Source organism: Bos taurus, chromosome 25, assembly GCF_002263795.3.
Source record: "Bos taurus isolate L1 Dominette 01449 registration number 42190680 breed Hereford chromosome 25, ARS-UCD2.0, whole genome shotgun sequence".
Lineage (NCBI taxonomy): Eukaryota > Metazoa > Chordata > Mammalia > Artiodactyla > Bovidae > Bos > Bos taurus.
The window spans coordinates 33,394,419-33,420,290 of NC_037352.1; the positions used below are offsets into that span (position 1 = coordinate 33,394,419).

At 50.2% G+C, this 25,872-nt stretch overlaps 1 long non-coding RNA gene across 2 annotated transcripts in view; it reads right to left on the reverse strand.

The window, feature by feature from the left end:
- LOC101907142 (uncharacterized) overlaps window positions 1-25,091 on the reverse strand; it is a 50,736-nt gene extending 25,645 nt beyond the window's left edge. The window contains exons 1-2 of one of the 2 annotated variants that reach the window (XR_001495120.3): window positions 24,264-25,091; window positions 10,914-13,023 (exon numbers count right to left, since the gene is read on the reverse strand). This is a non-coding gene — a long non-coding RNA (uncharacterized lncRNA). The remainder of the gene's footprint in view (window positions 1-10,913; window positions 13,024-24,263) is intronic. The other variant, XR_009492871.1, reaches the window with a different exon arrangement.
- Window positions 25,092-25,872: the final 781 nt, after the last annotated feature.

Below are 25,872 nucleotides of genomic sequence, written 5' to 3' on the forward strand. Positions count from 1 at the left end.
CCTTCATGTCAGTCGCTCAGCCATGTCCAACTCTTCATGACCCCATGGACTATAGCCCACCAGGCTCCTCTGTCCATGGGACTCTCCAGGCAAGAAAACTGGAGTGGGTAGTCATTCCTTTCTCCAGGGGATCTTCCCAGCCCAGGGGTCAAACCTGGGTCTCCCGCATTACATGCAGATTCTTGCAGTAGTTGAAACTTCTTCCCATGGAGAAGTCATTTCATCTGGTTTGGAGGGGCTGATCCTTCCCAATCCCCCCTCCTAGAAGTAGTCTTGTGACTTGGGCCTGAGTGAAATACAGAGAGAAAGGGAGGGAGAGAGAGATTTGGGAGTGGGTGATGCTGGCTAGATGACAGTACCCACTGTGGGTACTTTCAGGATAGGGTGCCCCAGAACGACCGGGTCAGGGATGGACATGTGACCCCAGCAGGATAACTGGTCTTCTCTGAGATCTGACATTTGGCAGCTGCGAGGAAGACTGTCCTTCTTCCTTTTGTACTGAGAAATTGAAGGATAGTGCTTGGGGCTGTCAGACACCAGCCTTTCCGAGGGAGACCAGCACACAAGGGGAGCCACAGTCAAAAGTTGGAGAGAGAGAAACCTGGTCACGTAATTTCCACTCCAGCACCTGGCCATACCCTTAGACTTCTCAGCGACCAGGGTCAAAGACTTCATTTCCTGCTGAAGTCATTTGAGTAGAGTTACTTTCCAAGTGGCTCAGTGGTAAAGAACCCGCCTGCCAATGCAGGAGATGGGAGTTCAATCCCTGGGTTGGGAGGATCCCCTGGAGAAGGGAAAGGCAACCTACTCCAGTATTCTTGCCTGGAAAATCCTATGGACAGAGGAGCCTGGAGGGTTCCAATCCATGGGGTTGCAAGGAGTCGGCATGGCTTAGCAGCTAAACAACAAGAAATCACTTGTGACCGACGCTTGCTGGCATCCATGGGAAACTAGGTCAGGTGGACTGTAAGTCTCCTCCCAAGGACTTCCAGGGGATCCAATGGCCAAGACTCCCAATTCTCAATGCAGAGGGTAGCCCACTTTGGATTCCTGGTCAGGAAACTAGATCCAGCGAGCCACGACGAAGAGCGAAGATCCCACGTGTCATAACTAAGACCCAGCGTGGCCAAATAAACCATTGTTTTTTTTAAGGCCCCTCCCAGCCAGGAACTTGGACAGTCAGTGTTGCCCAGAGCCCACCCTCTGCTCTCCTCTTCTGGCTCTGCCCTCTCCAGGGCCAACCCATCCACGCCAGCTTTGATGATGGTCAACTTGCTGTGGACTCGGGGAGCAGACAGTATGATTCATCTTCCCCAACGCGGAACCCTGGGACGACTCTGCGTACCTGGACTTGCTAGGCTTTCCTGTTCAACAACTGGCTCTTGGCCCCTTTTTGGAGGACAGCCCTTGGCCTGCTGGAGGCTTCCCTGCACTTGCAGAGAGTTAGACGCCAAGCAACCTACCCATCCCTCGCTACCACAATCCCTAACCACTGGCTTACACCGGCAGAAACCATCACTCTCAGAAACAATCACTCTGATGCCAGTCTCAGGCCAAGAAGCCTAAGTACACTCCAGAGTCCCCTCAGGGGTGGGTGCTGGGGTTCTGCACTTTTTATTGCTTGACTCCTTCTCTTGTGTTGTCCTACATCCCCCACCACCCCTTCCCAGGCTCCCCTGGGAGCACCTCCTTAATGAATCATTCACACAGAAATCTGCATCTCAGGGTCTGCTTCTAAGAAACCCAACCTCAGACAGCTCCCAAGCCTGAAACTCCAGATCTAGATGTTTACTGCAAACCTCAATCTGTTTATCCAAACTCCTCTGAGCATGTCCAGCTGGCCAGTCCACCAAACTCCATAAATGCCATCCTTTTTGATCCCACGTCTACTCGTACTTGGTACCCACTCTGTCTCCTGCTCCCAAAGTGCGAGGGTCATCATCAAGCCTCATCCCCACTCTCCATCTATGATATCCAGTCAGTTCCCCTCCATTCTGCCAATCTTCTTCACCACAGTTCAAGTTCAAATATCTGGACTTGATATCTGTGACTCTCCCCCCCCCACCTCCATGGCTCCCCATCATTAAAGATAACAACTTCTGGCCATGATGTTTGAGACCCTCCAGGTCTCCCTGATGTCTGCTGCTCTGAACCCTGCCTCTGGCTGGGCACAGGGAACAGAGAGGGGATGGAGCTGAGTCCAGCCCGGGCGTGACCCTGGGAAGACATCCTCCCCCGGCCCAGCACTCTCTCCTCCTCCCCACCACAGCCGGCAGCCTCTCTCCTTCATTTAGGAAAAAGAATTTTCATAATTCAATTATTCAGAATTTTCTGGCACTCCATTTCACAATCCGATCTCTGTGGCTCTGTTTCCCACTGGGTGTTTGTATTTTGACGGTCTCTAGCTGGGCTTTGGGCAACTCAACATTTCAACCATCAGATGTGTCCTCTTGTGTCCTCTGGTTGTGTTTCCTTGGACCTCTTCTCAGAGCCTTCATGTCTGGCAATGGGCTTCCTGGGTAACATCGTCAAACAACCATCTGGATGTCTTTAGACGGGGACCGGGGCTGGAAATCAATCCACGGGGTTGCCACTGCCTTCTCCCCCGGCCAGCACTCCTGTGGGCCATCTGAGTCACGGCAGGCCAGCGTTCCTGGCTTGCTCCCACCCCATGTGGGGTCCAGAAGGACCACTCACCGGGCACCTGCCTGGTACCACATCCTCCCGGCTCCATCACCCTGGCTCAGGTCTTTCTCACAGGAAACGTACATCAAACTAGAAACAGAAAGAAGCGACGTGACCAAGTGCTTTTTATAGTCCACAAAGTACTTTCGCATGTCTGCAGCCCATCGTGCCTGTAAGAAGTCCAGGAGGTAGGCGTGATTATAACCATCTCCACTCAGAAATGAGGAACTTGGGGGCTTGGAGAGAGGCTGCAGGCTGCTTCCCCATCTCAGCTAGACAGCAGTGGGGGTGTAGAAACTCCAACTCAACCTTTGGCCTCCAATTGCTATGCTTTTTTCTGAAATAAACAGATACATAAATACAACCAGGTGTGCCTAGTGAGTGCCGAACTGCTCAGACTGCATACCGACCTGGCATCCTTGGGGTTACTATGGTCCAGGGAGGTTTCCTAGGGGGGTGGCCCAGAGTTGGACCACACATTGGCAAGGAACTGGAGGAGCAGAGGGGAGGCTCAGACCTGGAGACAGGCGAGCATGATGGCGGTAACTCATACGTGTGCCTTCCCGCATCTCCTATGGAGGGGCTTCCGCCCCCCTCACACAGGCAGGAAGTCACTTTCACTCTCTCCATTTGCTCTTCTGGGGAACCGAGGCTCAAAGATGCAAGGACGTGGGTCAGGTCACCCAGGCCATGGAGGGGAAGACCCAGGCCAGGAATCCAGCGAGTGGGAAGAAGCTGGGCCCTTTGGGCCTGGCCTGGGTGCCAGTCAGACCTCTACGGAGGGGACAGGGTATAAGAAGGAGCCGTGGGGCCCTGGACCTGGGCCGAAGGCTGCAGAGCAGGGACCTTACTGACGAGGGGAAGCGGGCAGGCATCAGCACCACCGAGCGGGCATGTGGCTATGGCTCAATTCCAATATCGGCTTTGCCACACCCTCTCTGAAGACTTTCTGGTGAGCCAGCAGGATAAACAGATAGGGAGTTCAGCTTTGGAGAGATGGCCTAAGCTGGCTCCCATCCTTCCAAGAGGAAGTGGCCGCTCTGCTCACCACAGGGAGCGGGGTCCCAAGCTCCTCAGCCATTCGGTCCTGCTTCGTTCTGCATTATTTTTTTGGCCTCTGAAACTGTTGGGGGAGGGGCGGGGAAGGAAGGTTTGTTTCCAATTGGTTTCAGAAGGCTGGAGTGAGACCTCTGTTTTCCCAAGGCACAACAGAGACTGTCTTCATTAGGGCAGGGAGCGTGAAATCCTCTCTAAGAGGTTCCGTGTGTCACCGGATGGAGCTGGGCCTCACCAGCACCACCTCACATTCAGGTCATTTCCCCGGACCAGAATGGAGAACTCCATCCTGCCAAGCTCCCCCGGCCCCAAAGGGGCAGCACGATGGCCCAGGACAGACCATGGGGACACCAGCTGCCAATCCCACAGCGCCTGACATTTTTGGAGCCAGTTGGAACCAGCCTGGGCTTGTCACTTTGACCCCTCCTCCCCCAGGAAGCCTGCCCTGACTGCTGCCACCCACAGGATCTCACAGTATGGCACGCACTGGCCTTAGCTTGGGGAAGCATCATTGCCATTTATGCCTGGTCAGACACTTCACTCGGAGAAGGCGATGGCACCCCACTCCATTACTCTTGCTGGAAAATCCCATGGATGGAGGAGCCTGGTGTGCTGCAGTCCATGAGGTCGCTAGGAGTCGGACACGACTAAACGACTTCACTTTCACTTTTCACTTTCATGCATTGGAGAAGGAAATGGCAACCCACTCCAGTGTTCTTGCCTGGAGAATCCCAGGGACGGGGGAGCCTGGTGGGCTGCCGTCTCTGGGGTCGCACAGAGTCGGACACGACTGAAACGACTTAGCAGCAGCAGCAGACACTTCATCGTAGCTGCCATAGTGTAGAATTTCATAACTGTCTTCCATTATGTTTCCTTATCATGTGTCATTAATTCTTTCAATTACCCATCCAACACACACTCATCAGATGGTTATTTGGGGCTAGCCACGGGGGTCTGGTGGAGAAGGGAATGGCTACCCACTCCAGTATTCTTGCCTGGAGAATCCCATGGACAGAGGAGCCTGGCGGGCCACAGTTCTGGGGTCACAGAGTCGGACACGACTGAGCGACTAAACCACCAACACCAGGGGGTTTGGGGTGTTAGGAACAAAGGCATGGTTTAGACTTAGGCTTGCCCTCAAGTTGCTCACCGGCTGATGAGAAGGCCAGACAGCTAAAGACATGTTTAAACTTAAAAGGTGCAAGTGCTAGGACTTCCCTGGTGGTCTAGCGGCCAAGATTCTGAGCTCCCAGTGCAGGGGGCCCAAGGTTCGATCCCTGGCCAGGGAACTAGAGCCCACATGCTGTAACTAAGAGTTCACATGTGGCAACTAAAGATCCCACGTGCTGCAACTAAGACCCGGTGCAGCCAGATAAATAAATAAAAATAATTTTTTTAAAGCTCAAAAAATAAAATGTGCAAGTGTTGATACAACAGAAAAAAGGATCTGGGTGTTGGGGGAGGTTTCCCAGAAGAGGTGATTTTTGAGCTGGGTTGGAAGGAGTAAGAGCTCCCCAGCATAGACAGAGAGGAGCAAAATGATGGAGGGAGGGTGTGGAAGGGTAGGCTGGAAAAAGTATAGTAATAGCAACATGAATATCTGAGTATCTACTAGGCGTCAGGTCCTGTCCTCAATCTTCATTTGTACTAAATGTATTTAATGATCATGAATATCAGATAAAGTAGGTAGATGGGTGCTGATTATTATCATCACCATGTTACGGATGAGGAGACAGAGGAACAGAGAGGTTAAGCAACTTGCCTAAGGTCACACAGCCAGCAAGTGGTGGAGCTAGATGTTGACCTCAGGGCAGGCTGGCTCCAGAGCCCTGCTCTTAACTGTGACCAGGTACTGTCTCACTGAGATGTATCGCTGCGGTTCTTCCAGAGGGTTGTGGACACATTGTGCCCGTGGTCAGTCACTCAGTCGTGTCCGACTCTGTGACCCCATAGACTGTAGCCTGCCAGGCTCCTCGGTCTATGGGATTTTTCAGGCAAGGATACTGGAGTGGATTGCCATTTCCTCCTCCAGGGGATCCTCCCCACCCAAGGATCGAACTTGTCTCTTGCATCTCCAGCACTGGCAGGTGAATTATTTAACACTGTGCTTTAACACATTAAAGCACAAATAAATTAGCTATTCAGTCTCAAATGATCAATGCCATCTCCCTCACACACACACACACACACACACACACACAAGTCGCACCAACCTTCAGGAGTCGCACCAACGTCTCCTTATGAATCTCCTTTCCCCAACAAGGGCACAAGTCCATCATAACAGTGTCTGTCTCTCAAGGTACCCACCTCCCCAGCCCTGCCTTTGTGACCCGTCTAGAGGTGAACCCAGCCTTGCAGTACTTGCTGGAGGAAAAGGTTGACTAAGGCCTCCCCGCAAGTCACCTGAGCTGCCAAACACCCAGAGGCCAGCCAAGCGGTGAGCATGAGTGTGAAATTTTCCAATCCGCTGCCCCCGCCGGCTTAGCCCTGAGTCCAGCTGCCCCAGGAAAGATGAGCTCACACAGGGTCTACCCAGCACCTCACGGACTCTGAACTGCAACCAGTGCTGATGTCCCTTCCAAATCTCTTAACTCAAAAAACCTGTCTGTGAGCCCCGACCACGGAGCGTGTCCGCCACGCACGATCGGTGCTAAGGAATGGTGCCTGGGGCTGGCTCGGCTGCAGCCCAGGCCCCAAAGCAGGGCCCAGGAGTGTGGCCTCGCAGCTGAGGCAGACACGGCCAGGGCCGGCCATGGGGACCATGGAGAGAGCCTCAGGCCAAGGCTAGGGGATGGAAGCCCAGCAACAATACTGAAAGGGGATGCTCGGGTTCAGGCCTGAACTGGGGCAGTGGCCATGAGGCTAGAGAGGAGCAGGGTGCCCCCCCACCCCCTCCCGCCGCCAAAGACATTGGAAAGGCTCTGTGGATGGTGCTGGGGTTCTCCAGATTGGTTGCTGGGGAAAAGGAAAGGGACAGAGTGAAGGAAGTGGGGACCTAGACTTGTGCAGCTAAAGGAAAAAAGGAGCAGTTCTTGAGCTGTGTATCACAGAGGAGAGAGAATGAGCTGAGGGATGGTGGAAAGGGAAAGTGGGAAAATGTGGATTGTGAGGGGTTTGGGGTCACCCAAGCAGAGATGTCCAACAAGCAGTTGCCCATTGGCCCACTTTTAGAAGGGAAGACAGAGATGAAGGTCAAGTCTTGGATTCCATATTCATTGAGAGTCAGGTTTTGGAAGAAAATGAGAGAGCCAAGGTGAACAGCCAGACCCAATGGAAAAAGGGGTCCAGAAGGGTTTTGGAGGGGGAGTGTTCCAGCTGGGGATTAAGAAAAGTTAAAGGACTAACAAATGAAAGTCAAGTGGGATGGACAGAAGCCAGCAGAGAAAAGTCACAGAATTCCTGGGAGTTGTGGGGTTCAAGAAGCAGAAGGCCAAACCAGAGTTCAGATGGGGTGGGCACAGAGAAAAGGTCACTGGATATAGAGAGCAGGGCATTTCCCCCTACAAGAGTCCAGTGACCAAGAGAATGTTCTCTCAGACGAACGCCAAAGAGAAAAAAGTCCATGCATCATATTAACAAAAATATGCATACAAGAATGTTCATAGCAGCTCTATTCATAACAGCTCCAAGCTGGAAACAACCCAGATACCCATCAATTGATGAATGGATAAACAAATCATGATATAGTCACACAGTGGAATTGTTTCAGTAATGAAAAAGGAATGAACTTCAGCTAGAAGCAATAACATGGATGAATCCCAAAAACATTAGGCTGAGCAAGAATAACCAGACTCAGAGGAGTACCTACTGCTTGACTCTATTCATAAGAACTTCTACAATAGGCGAAACTAACTTCCGGTGATCAAGGTCATAGTGACAGTTATCTGAGAGAATGGGTAAGTCTCCTGGAAGGAATATGAAGGCGATTCCTAAGGAACTGAAAATACTCTAGGTCTTCATCTGAGTGGCAGCTGTATGAGCGTATACATATGCAAAATTCATCAAGCTGTGCATAGCTGTTTGTAAATTGTAAAAATATTTTTATTTATGTATTCGATTGTGCCAGGTCTCAGTTGCAGCATGCACACTCTTAGTTGTGGCATTTGGGATCTTAGTTCCCTGACCAGGGATCAAACCCAGGCCCCCTGCATTGGGAGCATGAAGTCTTAACCACTGGACCGCCAGGGAAGTCCCTGTAAATTTTACCTGAATGAAAATGCAAAGTTAAGAAAAGGCAGAGACCAGGTGAAATCACAGAAAATGATGGAGTGGACCAGTTAAAGAATCAGTCCTTCCACTGAAACAACCACAACTTGGGAAAAATGGACTTAATCAGCTTTTGGAGGACTCTGGAATCTAATCCAAAATTTACAGCTACCAGGAAGATGCTTAATGAAGAGAAAGGAAAACTGAACTTCAGCAAGAGGACACTGTGACATTCTCACCCACCTGACTCTCATTTCTCATTCTCCAGCATGGTAGCAGCTGTGGGGATGACATGACAGCCGGCACTCCTGATGTAACTGACTGATGATGGGGGCTAATATAGAACCTTGTTCTTAAAAACTGGAATTGCATGTTTTGACCTCACTGGTGGGTCCCTGAGGAATGACTCAGAAATTGACTCTTTTTATGCTCTCCCTCGTCAACACACACACACACACACACACACCCCTGGAGTGACTTTCCAGGCAGCAGCAGCATCTGTGGAAGGATTTAAAGTCACATGCACTTCATGTCCTCCTGTGGCAAAGGGATAAGTGGGACTGACAGACACCCCCCCCCAAAAAAAAAACTGGGAAGGAGGAGAGAGAGAAGGATGGTTATTAGGGCAATAACAGCTGAGAAGGGCCACTGCACACACTGGGAAAAAGAGTGCAGTGCACATGCCCAGGATGTAATGAATACTCAGAAAAGACCTGAGATGTCAGGACTCCCCTGGTAGGCCAGTAGCTAAGACTCCAAGCTTCCAAAGCAGGGGGCCCAGGTTCATTCCCTGATGAGGGAACTAGATCCCACATGCAACAACTAAGAATTTGCATGCTGCAACTGAGTTCACGTGCCGCCAACTCAGGATCCTGCATGCTGCAACTAAAACCCGGCACAGCCAAAAATGTCATTAGGTTCCACCTCTGATAACTCTGTGGGCTCTGCAAAGAAGAGGGTGAGGGCTAAGGTGGAGGCGTAAGCAGCATGGCTTAGGCTGAAGGAAAGCCTCAGCTCAGAGTAAAGCACAAAGACCGAGAGAGTACTACTTTTTTTCCTTTTTAGTCCCAGGCACTTAAGGAAATCTCAGTCATGTCACCTGCTGACTACTGAGACAGTAAAATAGAGACTTTAGAGACCATACACAACAAGGAATATAGTATTTACAAAAATAGTTTAGATAAGTCACTAAACAAAGGGACCAAAGTAAACCCTGGGGAAGAGAGAAAATCTGATTTCCAGAGTTACTACATTATAATATTCAAAATGTCCAGTTTTTAACAAAAAAATTATCAGGCATACAAAGAATCAGGAAGTACAGCTCATTCATAGGGAAAAAATTAATCAACAGAAACTATACCTGAGGAAGTCTGATCATTAGACTACTAGATAAAGACTTAAAATATAGTGTTTTAAATACACTCAAAGAACTAAAGGAAACTATAAACAAAGAACTGAGGATATCAGGAAAGCAATACATAACAAGAACATAACAAAGAGATAGAAAAAAATATTTAAGGAACTAAATAGACATTCTAGAGCTGACATTGGAGAAGGCAATGGCACCCCACTCCAGTACTCTTGCCTGGAAAATCCCATGGACTGAGGACCCTGGTAGGCTGCAGTCCATGGGGTCACTAAGAGTCAGGCACGACTGAAGCAACTTAGCAGCAGTAGCAGCAGAGCTGACGTGTGTGTGTGTACACACTCTCTTTTCTCCAAAAGAGAAAATTAATGAAGAATTTTATACCCAGTAAAACTATCTTTCAAAAAGATTTGGGCAAAAATTAAGACATTCCCAGATAAACAAAACCTGAAGAAGTTCATTGCTAGCAGCCCTGCTCTATGATAACATTAAAGGGAGTACTTCTGGTTGAAATGCAAGGACGTTAGATGTAATTTGTGGCCATATGAAGAAATACAAATTTTAGTAAAGGTAACTACCTGAGTAAATACAAAAGCCAATAATTTTATAATTCAATATTTTTAGACTCAAGGACACAAGTAAAAGGAAGGAAAAGAAAAAAAAATTTTTTAAGGCAAACTGTAATTAAAAGAGTTGAAATGGTTAAACTAATATGAAATTTTAAAAATTTAAGTCAAAAACTGTTACAACAAAGACATTAATTATTAATGAGAGAGTCAATTCATCAAGAAGATATAACAATTAAAAACATTTATTCACAAAACGGAAGACCTTCAAAATGTATAAATCAAATATTGACAGAACTGAACAGAAAAATAGACAATTCTCTATTAAAGTTGGAGACTTTAATAGTGCACTTTCAATAATGGATAGACTGGGATTTTCCTGGTGGTCTAGTGGTGAGAATCTGCCTGCCAATACAGGGGACCCGGGTTTGAGCCCTGGTCTGAGAAGATTCCACATGCCACAGGGCAACTAACTCTGTGCGGCTGCACTGTAGAACCTGTGAGCCATAGCTACTGAGCCTGAGTGCCCTAGAGTCTGTGCTCTGCAACAAGAGAAGCCACCTCTATGAGAAACCCATGCACCGCAACCAGAGAAAGCCTGCAGGCAGCAGTGAAGACCCAGAGCAGCCAAAAATGAATAAATAAAGAGCCACATGTTGGCTCTTAAAAAAGAAAAAAAATGTCTAGACCATCTAGACAGAAGATCAATAAGGAAAAAGAGGACACGAACATTACAAAACAATCAGACTTAATTAGACCTACACAGAACACTCCAGTAGACAACAGCTAGAATACACATTTTTCTCTAGGGCACAGAGAACATCCCTCAAGATAGACCATATGTTGGGCCCAATGTGAGTTTCCATAAATTTTAAAAGATTGAAATCATATCTTCTCTCACCACCACAGAATGAAGCTAGAAACCAGTAACAGAAGGAAAAGGAAACAAGCCACATATGTGGGAATTTACACAATTGTAAATAATGATTTACGATTAAAGAAAGAAATCAAAAGGCCAATTAGAAAATACTTACAGATTATCCACGTGGGGATGTCCCAGTCTCTCCAGCTGGGCCTAGGATGTGCCAGACAAGGGACGGCGGTTCCTGGCAACTGGGGGGCTACCCTTCTCACTCTCCTCACCGGCCCTCGGGGCTCCTGCCCACCTGTTGGTGGTGTGTGGAGGGCAGGCATGGGGCACCAGCTGACCCTCGATCCTCAGTCTCCAGCCCCTGCCTCACAGGTGTCTGCTGATGCCATGGCACGCTCACCTCCCCTTCTTGGCGTGTCTCGTGAGAGGCCCTCCCCGCGGCCGGGCGGTGGGGGATCCCACCGTGAGCATGTCCCACCTGGCCCTCTTAGGTGCCCCTGGAGCATCTGGGTCACCGCTCAGCTGCCCAAAGCCGAGTGATGGCATCCTTTCCCTTTCCCAGCAAGCTCCTCAGGTCCCCTCCACGGTGCTGTGTCAGGTGAAGAGCTCTGTTGGGGGGGTGCTGTGGTCCGTAAGGAAGGCAGGCGCCCGTGCCCCCTTGTTGGTGTGGGAGCGATTGTGGCAGCCTGGGCAATGCGAAGGGGGCTGGCACTCTTGTCCAATGAGGCCCCTCCCTTGTGAGGCCCTTTGCTTACCTCTGTTGGCCGGAAAGGGAGGTGACGGGTGGGCGACTCTGCGCCCTGCATGAAAAAAGCCTTTGCTGGTGACACACGAGGAAGCCTTGAGGTACCAGACTCCCCCAGCCGCCCCTCCCCCAGAAAGCGAAGTGGCCACTGTGGTGACTGCCGCAGCGTGTGGACAGACCCTACCCCCCTCCCCAAGACAGACTAAAGGAGAACACGGCATACTGAAACACAGGAGATGTAGCAAAAGCAGTGTTGAGAGGGAAATTTACGGCAGTTGATGCCTACATTAAAAAGGAAGAAAAATCTCAAGGCAACAATCTAACTCTATACCTAAGGACCTAGAAAAAAAAAGAGCTAACTAAACCCAAAGCTAGCAGAAGGAAGTAAATATAGGAATTAGAGTAGAGATTAATGAAATAGAGATAGAAAAACAATAGAATCACGACAAAATTGACATAGTGTTAGCTTGACTAAGAGAAAAACAGTTCAGTTCAGTTCAGTTCAGTCGCTCGGTCTTGTCCGACTCTTTGCGACCCCATGAACCACAGCATGCCAGGCCTCCCTGTCCATCACCAACTCCCGGAGTCCACCCAAACCCATGTCCATTGTGTCGGTGATGCCATCCAACCATCTCATCCTCTGTCGTCCCCTCCTCCTCCTGCCCTCAATCTTTCCCAGCATCAGGGTCTTTTCAATGAGTCAGCTCTTCTCATCAAGTGGCCAAAGGATTGGAGTTTCAGCTTCAACATCAGTCCCTCCAGTGAACACCCAGGACTAATTTCCTTTAGGATGGACTGGTTGGATCTCCTTGCACTCCAAGGGACTCTCAAGAGTCTTCTCCAACACCACAGTTCAAAAGCATCAATTCTTCTGTGCACAGCTTTCTTTATAGTCCAATTCTCACATCCATACATGACTACTAGAAAAACCACAGCTTTGACTAGACGGACCTTTGTTGGCAAAGTAATGTCTCTGCTTTTTAATATGCTGTCTAGGTCGGTCATAACTTTCCTTCCAAGGAGCAAGCGTCTTTTAATTTCATGGCTGCAGTCACCATCCGCAGTGATTTTGGAGCCCAGAAAAATAAAATCAGCCACTGTTTCCACTGTTTCCCCATCTATTTGCCATGAAGTGATGGGGCCAGATGCCATGATCTTCGTTTTCTGAATGTTGAGCTTTTTTTTTTTTTTTTTTGAATGTTGAGCTTTAAGCCAACTTTTTCTCTCTCCTCTTTCACTTTCTTCAAGAGGCTCTTTAGTTCCTCTTCACTTTCTGCCATAAGGGTGGTGTCATCTGCATATCTGAGGTTATTGATATTTCTCCCAGCAATCTTGATTCCAGCTTGTGCTTCTTCCAGCCCAGCATTTCTCATGATGTACTCTGCATATAAGTTAAATAAGCAGGGTGACAACATACAGCCTTGACGTACTCCTTTTCCTATTTGGAACCAGTCTGTTGGTCCATGTCCAGTTCTAACTGTTGCTTCCTGACCTGTATACAGGTTTCTCAAGAGGCAGGTCAGCTTGACTAAGAGAAAAAGAGTAGGGAATAAAAATTACTAAAATCAGAAATGAAAGAGGGGACATTACAGCTGAATTTACACAAATAAAATAAAAGGGGGATTATAAGGAAATACTGTGAACAACTATATGCCAACAAATCAGAAAACCTATCTGAAATGGTTAGAAATTCATAGAAACACACAAACTAACCACTGACTCAAGCAGAACTAGATAATTTGAATAGGCAAGGAGATCCAACCAATCCATTCTGAAGGAGATCAGCCCTGGGATTTCTTTGGAAGGAATGATGCTGAAGCTGAAACTCCATTACTTTGGCCACCTCATTCGAAGAGTTGACTCATTGGAAAAGACTCTGATGCTGGGAGGGATTGGGGGCAGGAGGAGAAGGGGAGACAGAGGATGAGATGGCTGGATGGCATCACTGACTCGATGGACGTGAGTCTGAGTGAACCCCGGGAGTTGGTGATGGACAGGGAGGCCTGGCGTGCTGGGATTCATGGGGTCGCAAAGAGTCGGACACGACTGAGCGACTGAACTGAACTGAACTGACAATAAGTAAGGAGATTGAATTATTTATTGAAAACCTCCCAATGAAGAAGAGTCTACCAGATGGCTTCACTGGTGGTCAACCATATATTTAAGGAGTTCAGTTCAGTTCAGTCGCTTAGTCATGTCTGACTCTTCGACCCCATGGACTGCAGCACGCCAGGCTTCCCTGTCCATCACCAACTCCTGGAGCTTGCTCAAACTCATGTCCATCAAGTCGGTGATGCTATCCAACCATCTCATCATCTGTCATCCCCTTCTCCTCCTGCCATCAATCAAAGGAAGATTTCATGCCAATTCTTCTCAAATTTTTCCAAAAAATTTGAAGTGGAGGAAATACTTGCTAACTCATTCTATGAGGCCAATATTACCTTGATAACCAAGGCCACAGACATTAAACGAAACTGCAAACTAATATTCTTTATGGATATAAATGCAAAATAACCTCAACAAAATACTAGCAAGCTGAATTCAGCAGCTTATTAAAAAACTATACACCGTGAGCAAGTGTGATTTCTCCCCAGAAGGCAAGTGGTTCAACATATGAAAAAATGAAGCCATGTAAAATACCACATTAATAGAATGCATTTTTAAAGCATAATTATTTCAACTGATGCATAAAGAGCGTTTGACAAAATCCAACACCTTTTATGGTAAAAATAAAAATGCCCAATAAACTAGAAATAGAAGTTCCTTAACAAAATAAAGGCCATGCATGTAAAACTTAAAGCACACATCGTACTCAGTGATGAAGGGCTGAAAGCCGTTTCTCTGAGATTGGGAATAAGACAACGATGCCCATTTTTGCTACCTGATAGCACAGTACTAGAAAATCAAGCCAAAACAATTAGGCAGGAAGATGAAATAACAGGTATTCAAGTTGGGAAGAAAAGTAAAACTATCTCCAGTCATAGATGATATGGTCTTATATGTAAAAAAACCCTAACGAATTCACACACAAACACATATACAACTATAAAAGCTATAAATTCAGCAAAATTGCAGGATATAAAATCAACCCACAAAGACCAGTTGTCTTTGTATACACTAGCAATGAACAATACAAAAAGACTTTTAAAGAACAATTCCGTTTACAATAACATCAAAAATGACTAAAAACCTCTTAGGGATAAACTTAATCAAGGTGATTCCTGGACACTGTAAAATACAAAACATTGCTGGAAGAATTTTAAAAGACCCAAATAAATGGAAAGATAGGCTGTGTTCATGAATTAAATCCTCACAGTGATGGTCAGTTGATTTTTGACAAGGGTGTCAACACTGTTCAATAAGGAAAGAACAGTTTTTTCACCAAATGGTGATGGGAAAACTGATTTTCCTCATGCAAAAGAACAAAATTGAGCCCTTATCTTACAGCATATACAAACACTTGCTCAAAATTGATTAAAAATCTAAATTTAATAACTAAAACTATAAGGCTTTTAGAAGAAAACATAGGAAAGAATCTTCATGACCTGTTAGGATTTCTTTAAAAAAGCTTTTTAAATGGTGCTGGGATAATCAGATATCTGCGTGGGGAAAAAAAAAAGAACATTTATTCTCTCTATACAGTACACAAAAATTAATTTGAGATGGATTCTAGACCTGGAAGTAAAAGGTAAAGTTACAAAGTTTAGAAGAAACCGAGAAAATAGCTTTTCAACCTGGAGGTAGGCAAGTGTTTCTTAAAAATTTGAAAAAAAGTTTTTAAGAAAAAATTTGTATTTTAATATTTTTAAAATAAAAAATTTAAATTACACTTTATCAAAATTAAAAACATGTTCTTCAAAAGACACCGACAAGAAAAAAAAAGACACTGACAAGAAAATACATAGAATAACCGCAGAATTGGGAGAAAATTTTCACAAAACATACATCGGACAAAAGACTTGAATGTAGAATATATACAGAATTCCTGCAAATCAGGAAGAAGACAATGCAATTAAAAATGGACAAAAGACTTGAAAAGACATTTCACAGAAGAAAGTACAAAAATAGTAAACACATCGAAAAGTGATCAGCATCACTAATCAGTGGGGAAATGCTTAAAATCATAATGATACTACCATATACCCTTTTAGAAAAGTTAAAATGAAAAAGACTGACAGTGTTAAATGTTACAGAGGATATGGAGCCATTGAAACTCTCATATGTTACTGGCTGAAATGTACATTGGAAGATGGTTTGACAATTTCTTAGAGTTAAACATATGCTTGCCATATAGTCCAAAAACTCTACCTATTCTTGAGGATTTACCCAAGAGAAATGGGTATATCCACACAAAGACTTGAACACAAACACTCAGAGCAACTTTATTTCTAATAGCCCCAAACTATTAAACCCCAAATGTCCCTCTACAGGAGAATGGATAAACAAACTGTGGGATGTCCATACAGTGGGGAAGTATTTGGAACAAAGTACAAGCAACATCATGGATAAATTTCAAAAATATTACACTGGGAATCAATTCCCTGAGGGTCCAGTGATTAGGACTCAGCACTTCCACTGCCATGGCCCAGGTTCAAACTCTGGTTGGCAAACTAAGATTCCTGCGCGTGATCAACAACAACAACAACAAAATCATGCCAAATGAAAGATAAAATTCTAGAACAGGCAGACCCAACTCATGGTGATAGAAGACAGTGAAGAGTATAAGTGAAGGGGTTAGATGCTCAGTCATGTCTGATTTTTTTGCAACCCGTGAACTTTAGCCCATCAGGCTCCTCTGCCCATGGAATTCTTCAGGCAAGAATACTGGAGTGGATTGCCATTCCCTTCTCCAGAGGATCAAACCCAGTTCTCCTGCCTTGCAGGGAGATTCTTTACTGTCTGAGCCACCAAGGAAGTCTGATAGAAATCAGACCAACAGTTGATTCTGAGGGGTTGCTGCTGCTGCGTCACTTCAGTTGTGTCCGACTCTGCACGACCCATAGAGGGCAGCCCACCAGGCTCCCCCGTTCCTGGGATTCTCCAGGCAAGAACACTGGAGTGGGTTGCCATTTCCTTCTCCAATGCATGAAAGTGAAAAGTGAAAGGGAAGTCACTCAGTCGTGTCCGACTCTTCGCGACCCCATGGACTGCAGCCTATCAGGCTCCTCCGTCCATGGGATTTTCCAGGCAAGAGTACTGGAGTGGGTGCCATTGCCTTCTCCATCTGAGGGGTTGGGACATGTGAAACGAGCACAGAAAGTTTCACAGGTGATGGGAATGTTCTGAGTTTTGATATGCCTTTGTCAAAACTGATTGAATGATACACTTAAGGCTGCATCATTTCACTGTAGGCAAATTACACCACAATGAAAAAGAACTTTTTTAAAAGACTTGCTAATACCAAATGTCAGTGAATATTTAGGGCTTTCTTTCATCTGTTACAGATGAGAAAGGAAAATGGTGCCGTCGGTTTGGAAAACAGTTTGGCGGTTTGAACAGATTCACGCTGATGTGTGGCAGAAACCAACACAACATTGTAAAGCAATTATCCTCCAATTAAAACTAAAGTTTTAAAAAAATTGCACATACCCTTACCATATGGCCCAGTGATCCCACTTCCAAGCAGATTTCCAAGAGAAATGGAAACATGTGTTCATAAAAAGGATTGTACACCTATGTTTAGAACATATTATTTATTCAAACTAGTCAAAATCTGGAAATTTCCCTGATGTTCATCAACAAGTGAGCAGATAAACAAATGGTGTACCCAGTGGTGTTCTACTCAGCAAGGAAAGGGAATTAATTATTGATATACTCAGCAATGGGCTTCCCCGATGGCTGAGTGGTAAAGAACCCGCCTGGCGATGCAGGAGATTCGATCCCTGGATGGGGAAGATCCCCGAGAGGAGGGCCCAGCAACCCATGCCAGTATTCCTGCCTGGAGAATCCCGTGGACAGAGGAGCCTGGGGGGCAGGAACCTGGCAGAAAGAGCTGGACATGAGTTGAAGTGGCTTAGCATGCACACACGCCCATGAAACTTGAAATGGATGCAGCTTATTGTGTGTTGATTGGACCTTAATAAAGTTGAGGTTTTTAAAAAATAAAAAATATTTTTAATAAACTAATTTAAAAAGAGAGACAGTCGACCAACAGGCTGGCCTGTAGGTGGGAGTTCAGGCCACACGGGAAGTCCAGGTGTGAAATCCACACTGGAGTTCGGGCCACGTACGAAGACTTCCTTGGGCTCACCGTGACACACAGCTCCCCAGATCATCCACTATGGCTCCTAGAGATGCCTGGGACCCTGAACCCCCCTCTGGCACTCCCAAGTGTTCACTGAATGAGAGGGCCTTGGCAACAAGAAATGGCATTTCCCATACATTCATTCATGTGTTTATTCAATAAAGACTTGTTGTCTACTGGATGTGAAGTTCCTCCTGGCACTTGGATCCTCTATTAAGTAAACAGAAACAGATCCTTCTTCCCCCAAAAGGAATATTAATAAAATAATTTTAAAACATGATTTGAAGGCATTGAAACAGAATAACAATGGGGTGGATCAATCAGTTTTCCAAAGGTCTGAGGGCTCCTCTGAAGAGGTGACATTTACATCAACACCCACAGAAGAGAAGTCCCAGGAGGGGACCTCCTCACATCCGGTTCCAGAGGGCCCATCACTGGTCTAGCCCAGAGCAGATGCTGGACACATATTTAGGAATACAAAGATGCCTGGCTTCCGACTTCGCCGGTGGTCCAGTGGTTACAAATCTGCCTGCCAATGCAGGGGACACGGGTTCGATCCCTGCTCCAGGAAGATTCCTCATGCCTTGGAGCAACTAAGACTGTGCGCCTGCGCCCTAGAGCCCGAGAGCCGCAGCTACTGAGCCGGAGAGCCGCAGCTACTGAGCCCGAGAGCCAAAGCTACTGAGCCCACGCGCCCTAGAGCCTGTGCTCGGCAACGAGAGAAGCCAGCACCACGAGAAGCTCACGAACCACACAACCAGAAAGTGGCCGCAAGTAGAGGAAAGCCCGTGCACAGCAACAGAGACCCAGCACAGCCAAAAAATTTTTTAAATTTTAATTTTAAAAAAGCACAAAGACGCTTGCTTAGTAAATGAACTTTTAGGTAATGTATCAGTCAGGGTTCCCCAGAGAAATAAGACCAATAGAACAGAGAGAGAGTGATTTTAAGGATTGGCACACAGGGCACACGGTCCTGGGTCACCTGGGGAGAATACAGCCATGGCAGGAGCAGAAAGCTGCTTTACTTGACTCAGCCATGGCTATGGGCCCCGTCAGCCCCGCTGAGGGCCCCTCAGATGGAGCAGATCCCAGAGGAAAAGGACCTGCCCTCCTCCCTGCCCAGCAGACTCCCCAAGGACGAAAGGAAGCGGGTGGGTCAGAGGCCGCAGCATCCTGGGTTGTTAGCAATCTGTCCATGAGACGTATCCGTGGACGCCCTACCTAGACCCCTCAGCCCACCTGAGTTTACCTGCTGGTGGCGTGTTTCTGGTATGAAAATGGCTTCAAGCTACTGCCTCTGTCTTTCTCCTTCTTTGCCTGAGGGCTCTCTGACACCAGAACACTGGTTCGGCTGGTTGTTGCCAAGAGCTCTAGGGGATTGATGCCCCCTAAGAGCGGATCAGTATCCAAGCCTCCCCAGGAATGCCTACAGTTGTTGTTCAGTCACTCAGTCGAGTTCAACTCTTTGTGACCCTGTGGACTGTAGCCCGCCAGTCTCCATGGGATTCTCCAGGCAAGAATACTGGAGTGGGTTGCCATTCCCTTCTCCAGGGGATCTTCCCAACGCAGGGATCGAAACTGGGTCTCCTGCGTTGCAGGCAGATGCGTCACCATCTGAGCCAGTGGAGATACATTTCTTGAGTTGCACTAGTCACACAGTACCTCACATGCAGCCGGTGGCTGCCATACCAGTCAGGATAGATTTAGAACATCCCCAGCACACAGAATGTTCTGTTGGCAGTGCTATCTCAGAGGATGCCCCGGGGGAATGGAGCCCTGGGCTGCCTGCTCACGTTGGCCTTTCTCCCTTCCCTGCCTGTCCTCCCACCCCCTTACCTGTGGTTCCTGGGGCCTTCTCACAAATAAAAGACCTGCAGCCAACACCTTGTCTCAAGGTCTGCTTTCTGGAGATCCTAAATCAATGCACCTGTGACATCGCTATGATGGCAACCAGGGGTGACTCAGCCCCTATCACCCGAGAGCCCCGGAAGAAGCTGAGGGGCTGTGTTCCTGACCCCAGTGCTGCCTCCACCCCCCCTCCAAATGTGGCACATGGAGAGACACACAGAAACCAATGTGCAAGGAGATCAACAGCCTTGAGATCTGGGGGTGAGCATCCCGAAACCTCGGGCTCTAAGTGCCAGAAAGGGGGGTCAGAGCCCCTGGTAGTTCCACCCAAAGGTCCCCTGCCCTGCCTGCAGCCAGGCACTCAGGCACCAGCACATTCCTAGTGATGACCCAGAGGATCAGAGAGAGGACGTGACTCTGAGAAGGTCACTCAGCTGCTCAAGAGCTGAGCTGGCTCTCAGAGTCAGGTCTTCTGAGACCCTGGCCCTTGCTGTACCCTCCCCGAGGGTCTCTGGGGGCAGACACAGGGATCATCAGAGTTTCAGTGATTCAGGCTCAAGGCAGAAGAGGCTGGCCCTTCCCAGTTGGGGGTCTTTATCAGAGCCCCAGGCCCAACCCCGGAAGGCATGTGCAGTGAGCAGCTGGTCTTCGCCTCCCTGGTGAGCCGCCTTCATTCGGCTTGAAGGCACATGGCTCTCAAAACCCTGAGCAGGCTGCTTCATGGAGGGAGGGGTCCACTCAGTGACCAGGAGCAGGGGGACAGCCTGGGACGGGGAGTCCCAACCGTCTCCTTCACCGCCCACATTCCCTCCCTGGAGTCTCCAGAGCAGGGCTGGACAGGGTGGCAGTCAGTGAGCTCTGAGCCATGAGCGCTATCCCCAGGGCACTGTCAAAATTAAATTAACATTTTTTCCATTTCCCTGTTATTGCAAACATATTGAAGGCTGTTGCACAAACTCCAGTTCTCCCCTGGCTCCTCCACCCACTGGTCTTTCAGCCTGGGTTTCCAGAGCAGGTCTGGAGAAGGGTGGGAGACAGGCCTCCTGCCCCCTCCCCAGCCAACTCCTCCAAGGATAAGGTCCCCAGAGTCAGAGCCAAGTGCCAGCTCATGCATAAGCCCACCTGCTCCTCCCTCCCACTGTCGCCAGCCCTCGGGTTTCCCAGGCACCCACCCAACTGCCCCTCTCCGGTGGGATTAGAAATCTCAGAGGAGAATAAATCTCCACACACCAGCCATCAGCCCGTGGCAAAAATGCTCAGAACTCAGACCTGAGTGCTCAGAACTCAGAGCCAGAAGGGCAACTGGGGCCTCGGATTGCAACAGATGAGCAGGGTCCCCAAGGAGAGGACTGAGGCCTTGCTGGGCTCATTCGTTCGTTCGTTTAGTACGTGTGTGGTGAGCACACCCTCTACTCCAGGCCGTGGAGGGACCAGAAGGACGGGACCCAGCCCTGCCCTCCGAGTTCACACAGGAGCAGGGGACACAGCCAGGCAGGGATGGTGTGCAGAGTGGTGAGTGGAGTGGCCACAGGACCACTGGAAACCTACCCGAGGGGACTTTCAACTTGGCCAGTCTGTTGAGAAAGGGAAGAAATGGGAGGTAAGAGATTGGAAAGGAGAATCGGTCCTGCCTGGTTGGAGGTGATGGGTCTTTGGAGGTGGATGGAACACAAGGTGGGGTGTTGGGTCAGGCCGGAGGGGTGGCCAAGGACCTAGATGTGGAGGGCCCCGTGGGGCGGGGGGAGCCGTGGGGAGCCAGGGAAGGGCGTTGCCCTGGGGGGCAGGGGCAGGTTTGCGTGGGAAGACGCGCCCTCTGGCTCCCCGTGGAAGGCCAGCTGGAGGGCCAGAGATGAGTGATGTGGATGTTGCAACAGTCCGAGCCAGATAAGATGAGCTCAGAATGAAGGCGACTACAGCAGGGAGAGAACCAAGTCATGGGATCGCATGGCTTGGCCTTGGTCGATCCCTGGCACCAAGGGTGGGGATGAGGGAGAGGGAGGAGTCTCAGGTGATGCCCGCATCTCCACCTGGAATCAGGTAGGTGGGTGGGGGGAGCTTCACGGAAAGTGGGGGAGCCCTGGGGAGGAGCAGGGCAGGTGGGAACCCCAGACAGCCGAGTGTGAGGGCCCGTGGCTCACCCAGGTGGGTACGTCAATTTGGTTCTGGATGTACTGGTCTGGGGCCCTGGGGAGATGGAGCTGGCCATCCGATCCGGGGACAGTGGGGACAGTCATCAACCCCAGTGTTTGATAATCAGACTGCCGGCCCAGGGAAGAGGACGGTGAGCAGAGGAGGGGATCTAGGCTGATCACCAACCCAAGGAGGAGCTCTAAGGGAGGGAACGGGGGAGACAGGAAGGACCAGCGTGGGCAGGGGTTTGTGACAGGTGAAGTTGAGGGCAGACAGCATGGTTGGGAGCAGTAGCAGTAAGCCATGAGAGCTTTGGCATCCTCCTCTCCATCTGTAGGGGACTGGAGAGGGATCCGGAGAGGGTGGGCAGTGAGGATGGAGGGGATGGGAAGTGTAGACAACCTTCTAAAGAAACTTGACTATGTATGGATTGATGGAGAAAGCTCGGGGGTGAAGGTGAGGGTGGGCGGCACCCAGAGACACTTTCCTTTTAAGATGAGGGAAAAACTAAGCTGGTGACGTGCCAAGAACTAGGGAGCGTTTGCGGACACGGGAGAGCAGGGTGATCACTCAGTGTCTCTGGCCGGAGGACACCCAGCACTCGGTGGGCAGTTTTGGCACAAGAGCATGAGCAAGTACAGACAGTGGGAGCAAGCTTGGGCCTCAGGCAGACTCCTTTCATGATGGGGACAGAAGGGAGGGGAAGGCCAGCTGGGCACGGGAGTTGTTGCAGATAAGGTAGGGATGATTTGTGTGCTTGGAGTGATGGGGGAGCTGGAGGAGAAGGAGGTCCCCAATGTTCTCTCCTCTCTATCAGTCGGGAGCACACGGTTGTGTTGGGAGAGGAGCTGGAACAGACACTGCTTGCCATGGGACTAGAAAGGGCCTCAACCCAAGGCAGGGGGCCGGGGTGCAGCCCAGCCCAATGCTTGACTCCACATGTGACCTGGAGCAGAGCCTTCTGCCCTCTTGGAGCCTCAGCATCCCACCTGCAGGATGGGGCCTTGGCATCAGCGTGCTGTCAGAGGGGTGCAATGTGACATTCCACGGGTCTCACATTTCAGACCCGTGGAATTCCGAGAAGTCACTCCTGTAGGATTCCAGGCTCTTAAAATCCTATAACATAATTTCTGTGTTGCCACCAGGGATGGGTCCAGCAGACATCTCTCCCCTCAAAACTGCTCTGTCTGCCCATCGCAGCTGCCAGCTCTCCTTCCCTCCCTTTTCCCCATCAGCTCTGGGCACAGCCAGCCTCGAACACGTCCCAAGTGAGCACTTGGCAGGCGGGGTCTGTGATTCATGCCCCTCCAGGAGGCTTCGTGGCTAGCCCGCCCGCCAGAGTATGCAAGACATTCTTGGCTTGGCCCGTGTGCTCGGGATTAGCAGGGCGGGGGCGGCTGGGGCTGGGGGAGGCAGACTGTGTTCTCTGTCCTCAGCGAGGCAGGGGGCATCCAGGCACGAGCGTGTCTGAAGTGGCCGCCAAGCTGGCCAGGGAGGGAACGTGGCCCCATAAGCCGAGGCCACGTCTGGAACCCAGACGGCGGGGCTGGGGCGGGGACATTCAAGGAAGGCCGCCACCTGCTCTGTGTCCAGGGAATGAAAAAGGGCCAGGAGTCCAGGGCAAGCGAGGCTGCTCACCCCAACCCCTGGTCCCTGTATCTGTCCATGAGTCCCTACCCACCCCCACACCTACTCCTCCGGCCCGGAGCCTGGTCCACTCCAACCCCACTGCCCAGATCCCACACCTGGCTGAGAACCCAAAGCTTGCTCCTGGATGGTCAAGGAGCAGACACACTCAGCTGCCTCCTCTCTCTCTGAGTCGACTTCAGGTCTTCCTCCCCCGTGCCCTCTTCTAGGACCATGCCTCCACCCTCAGACTATCATTTCAGAAGACTAATTGTCTCTAAAAATAAGCCTCCCAAGTCAAGGCTGTGTACACACACACACACACACACACACACACACACGGTGAGACCCACATCCTAGGCGAGGGCTTTGCGCTCATCAGACCACCATCCCAGATCAGGGTTGTACTTTCCCCTTCCCCATCAGACAAGTATTTCCCGGTCTCATCTCTCTCTCAGTGGTGACATGAGAGGGTGTGATTGGGGGTCAACGGCCGCCCAGAGAAGAGAGTGAAGGAAGTTGCTAAGTCCCCAACCACCCTCAGGGTCTCCTGCTTCCTCGAGGAGTCTCTGTGCCAAGGACAGATATAGACAGCCCGACTCGGGGCAGGAGGGCTGGGCTGGACCGCTCAGGGAGGGGAGGGCTCCTGCTGAGGTGACTTTGAAGAAGGGTCTGAAAGGTGGAGTTGTGTAAGGGTGGCTCTAAGATACAGATTCAAGTGGGTCTGACCCAAAGCTTGAGCTCTAGTCTCTGCCCCCACAGGGTCTCTGAGCCCCAGGTCAGGGATGAAGACTGCTCGGGGATAGCCCCGTTGAGCCCCAGAGAAGGACGAGGTGGCGTTTTCACTGCTCCCCCACCACCCAGCTTGCAAGGGAGGAGGGCAGAGTGTTCCTGTGTTTTCCAAAGGCCATAACCCCTACCTTGGGGGTCCCGGTAGTCAGCAGGCAACATTTGCAAAGACTCCTGGCAAACACACAGTTGGCCTGAAATCCACCAGACTTCTTTCCCTCCGTTGGCCTCAGGTAACCCCAGGTGACAACGTGGCCAAGACACAGGAAACAATGGATGTGAGTCCGGCAGCGGGTCCTCCAGGAAGCAGTTGAGACAAAGCAGAGTGGCGGGGCGGGGCCAGAGCTGGCTGGCCTTGGGAGGGACGGCTCAGGTCACCGAGGTGGGGGAAGGGCCCCCTCCAGCAGGAGCTGGAATTCCCAGCACCTTGGGGCTTCCTCAGGTACCCGTTCCCTCCCCAGTCTCCAGCTGAGCACCTGGTCAAGGCCTCCCCACACGGGCTGGCACCAGGGACCCCGGGGGACCCAGACATGGTCCTCCTCCTGGAGCCCTGGGACGAGGCAGGAGGCTGGATGTCAAACTCCAGAGTGCAATGGGGCAGGACTGGGCAGTGGAGGGCCTGAAGGTCACATCTGGGAACCAGGGACCCAATTCCAGCCCAGGAAGGAAGAGGGCAGGGGAGGCCATTACCAGCCTCTGGGGAAAGACTGGGCCTGTCGGGGATCGGGTGCAAGGCCCCAAGTATCACATCAGGTGGGCCACAGCCTCTGGGGCTAGGGGACACAGCATGGGGCTCAGGATCCATGGGCGAAGCCCGAGGGTGGGAGGAATCACCCAAAACTGCAGTGAAGAAGGAAAGATCAGGGGGACACAGAAAGGGGGGTGGGGATATTACTCTTCCTCTACTTCATCTTCTGTCCTCTGAGACCAAAAGACCAAAGACTGGGTCTAAATCCCGGCTGCACCATAGATCAGCCAGAAGGCGTGGGACAAGATACTTGATGCGTCTGAGCCTCAATTCTCTCATCTGTGAAATGGGAGTGACGATAAAACCAGAGGGCCGTTGGCTAAGTCAAGTAAGGGCCCGGCACTGGAAAACGGCAGCTGGGGCTACAGGCACTGTCCTATTCCCCGTCTCCAGGCCTCCCAAGAAGCACCCAGAGGCCCCGGCTCAGGTGGAAGGTCCAAACCAGGCCCGGAGCCCCCGCTAGTCAGGGACAGCGGTTCCCGTTCCGCAGCACCGCCCAAGCGGGGACGGAGGCACACAGGCCCAGCTAGAGCCGGCAGGCTTCCAAGCCCGGTCCATTCCTGATCTGAGCGCCGAGACCTCTCCCCACCGGGGCACCCGGCCAAGCCCCTCCAAGACAGGGCCAGATCCGAGGACAGCTCGGCCAGGCCAGGGACGCAGCTCGCTCCGGTTCAGTCCTTAAAAGTCCACCGGCCGAAGTGCCTCTCCCCCGGCGGAGGGGGCCGGTCAGTGCGCGGCGGCATTCCCAGCATGCCACGGGCGAGGGCGGCCCGAGGTCTCCCAGGGAAGCGTCTCACTCCTGCCCAGCCCCTGGGAAGACGCCGAATCACCAGGACCCGGGGCGCCCGGAGACCTGCCCCCTGGCAGCTGGGGTTCCACCTGCCTGGCAAAGCCGCCGGCCCGGGGGGAGTGGGGAGGGACGGGGAAAGAGTGCAATTAGGACCGGATCTAATAAGGGGGAGGGGGCTCAGACAGAGGAGAGGGGCTTAGTA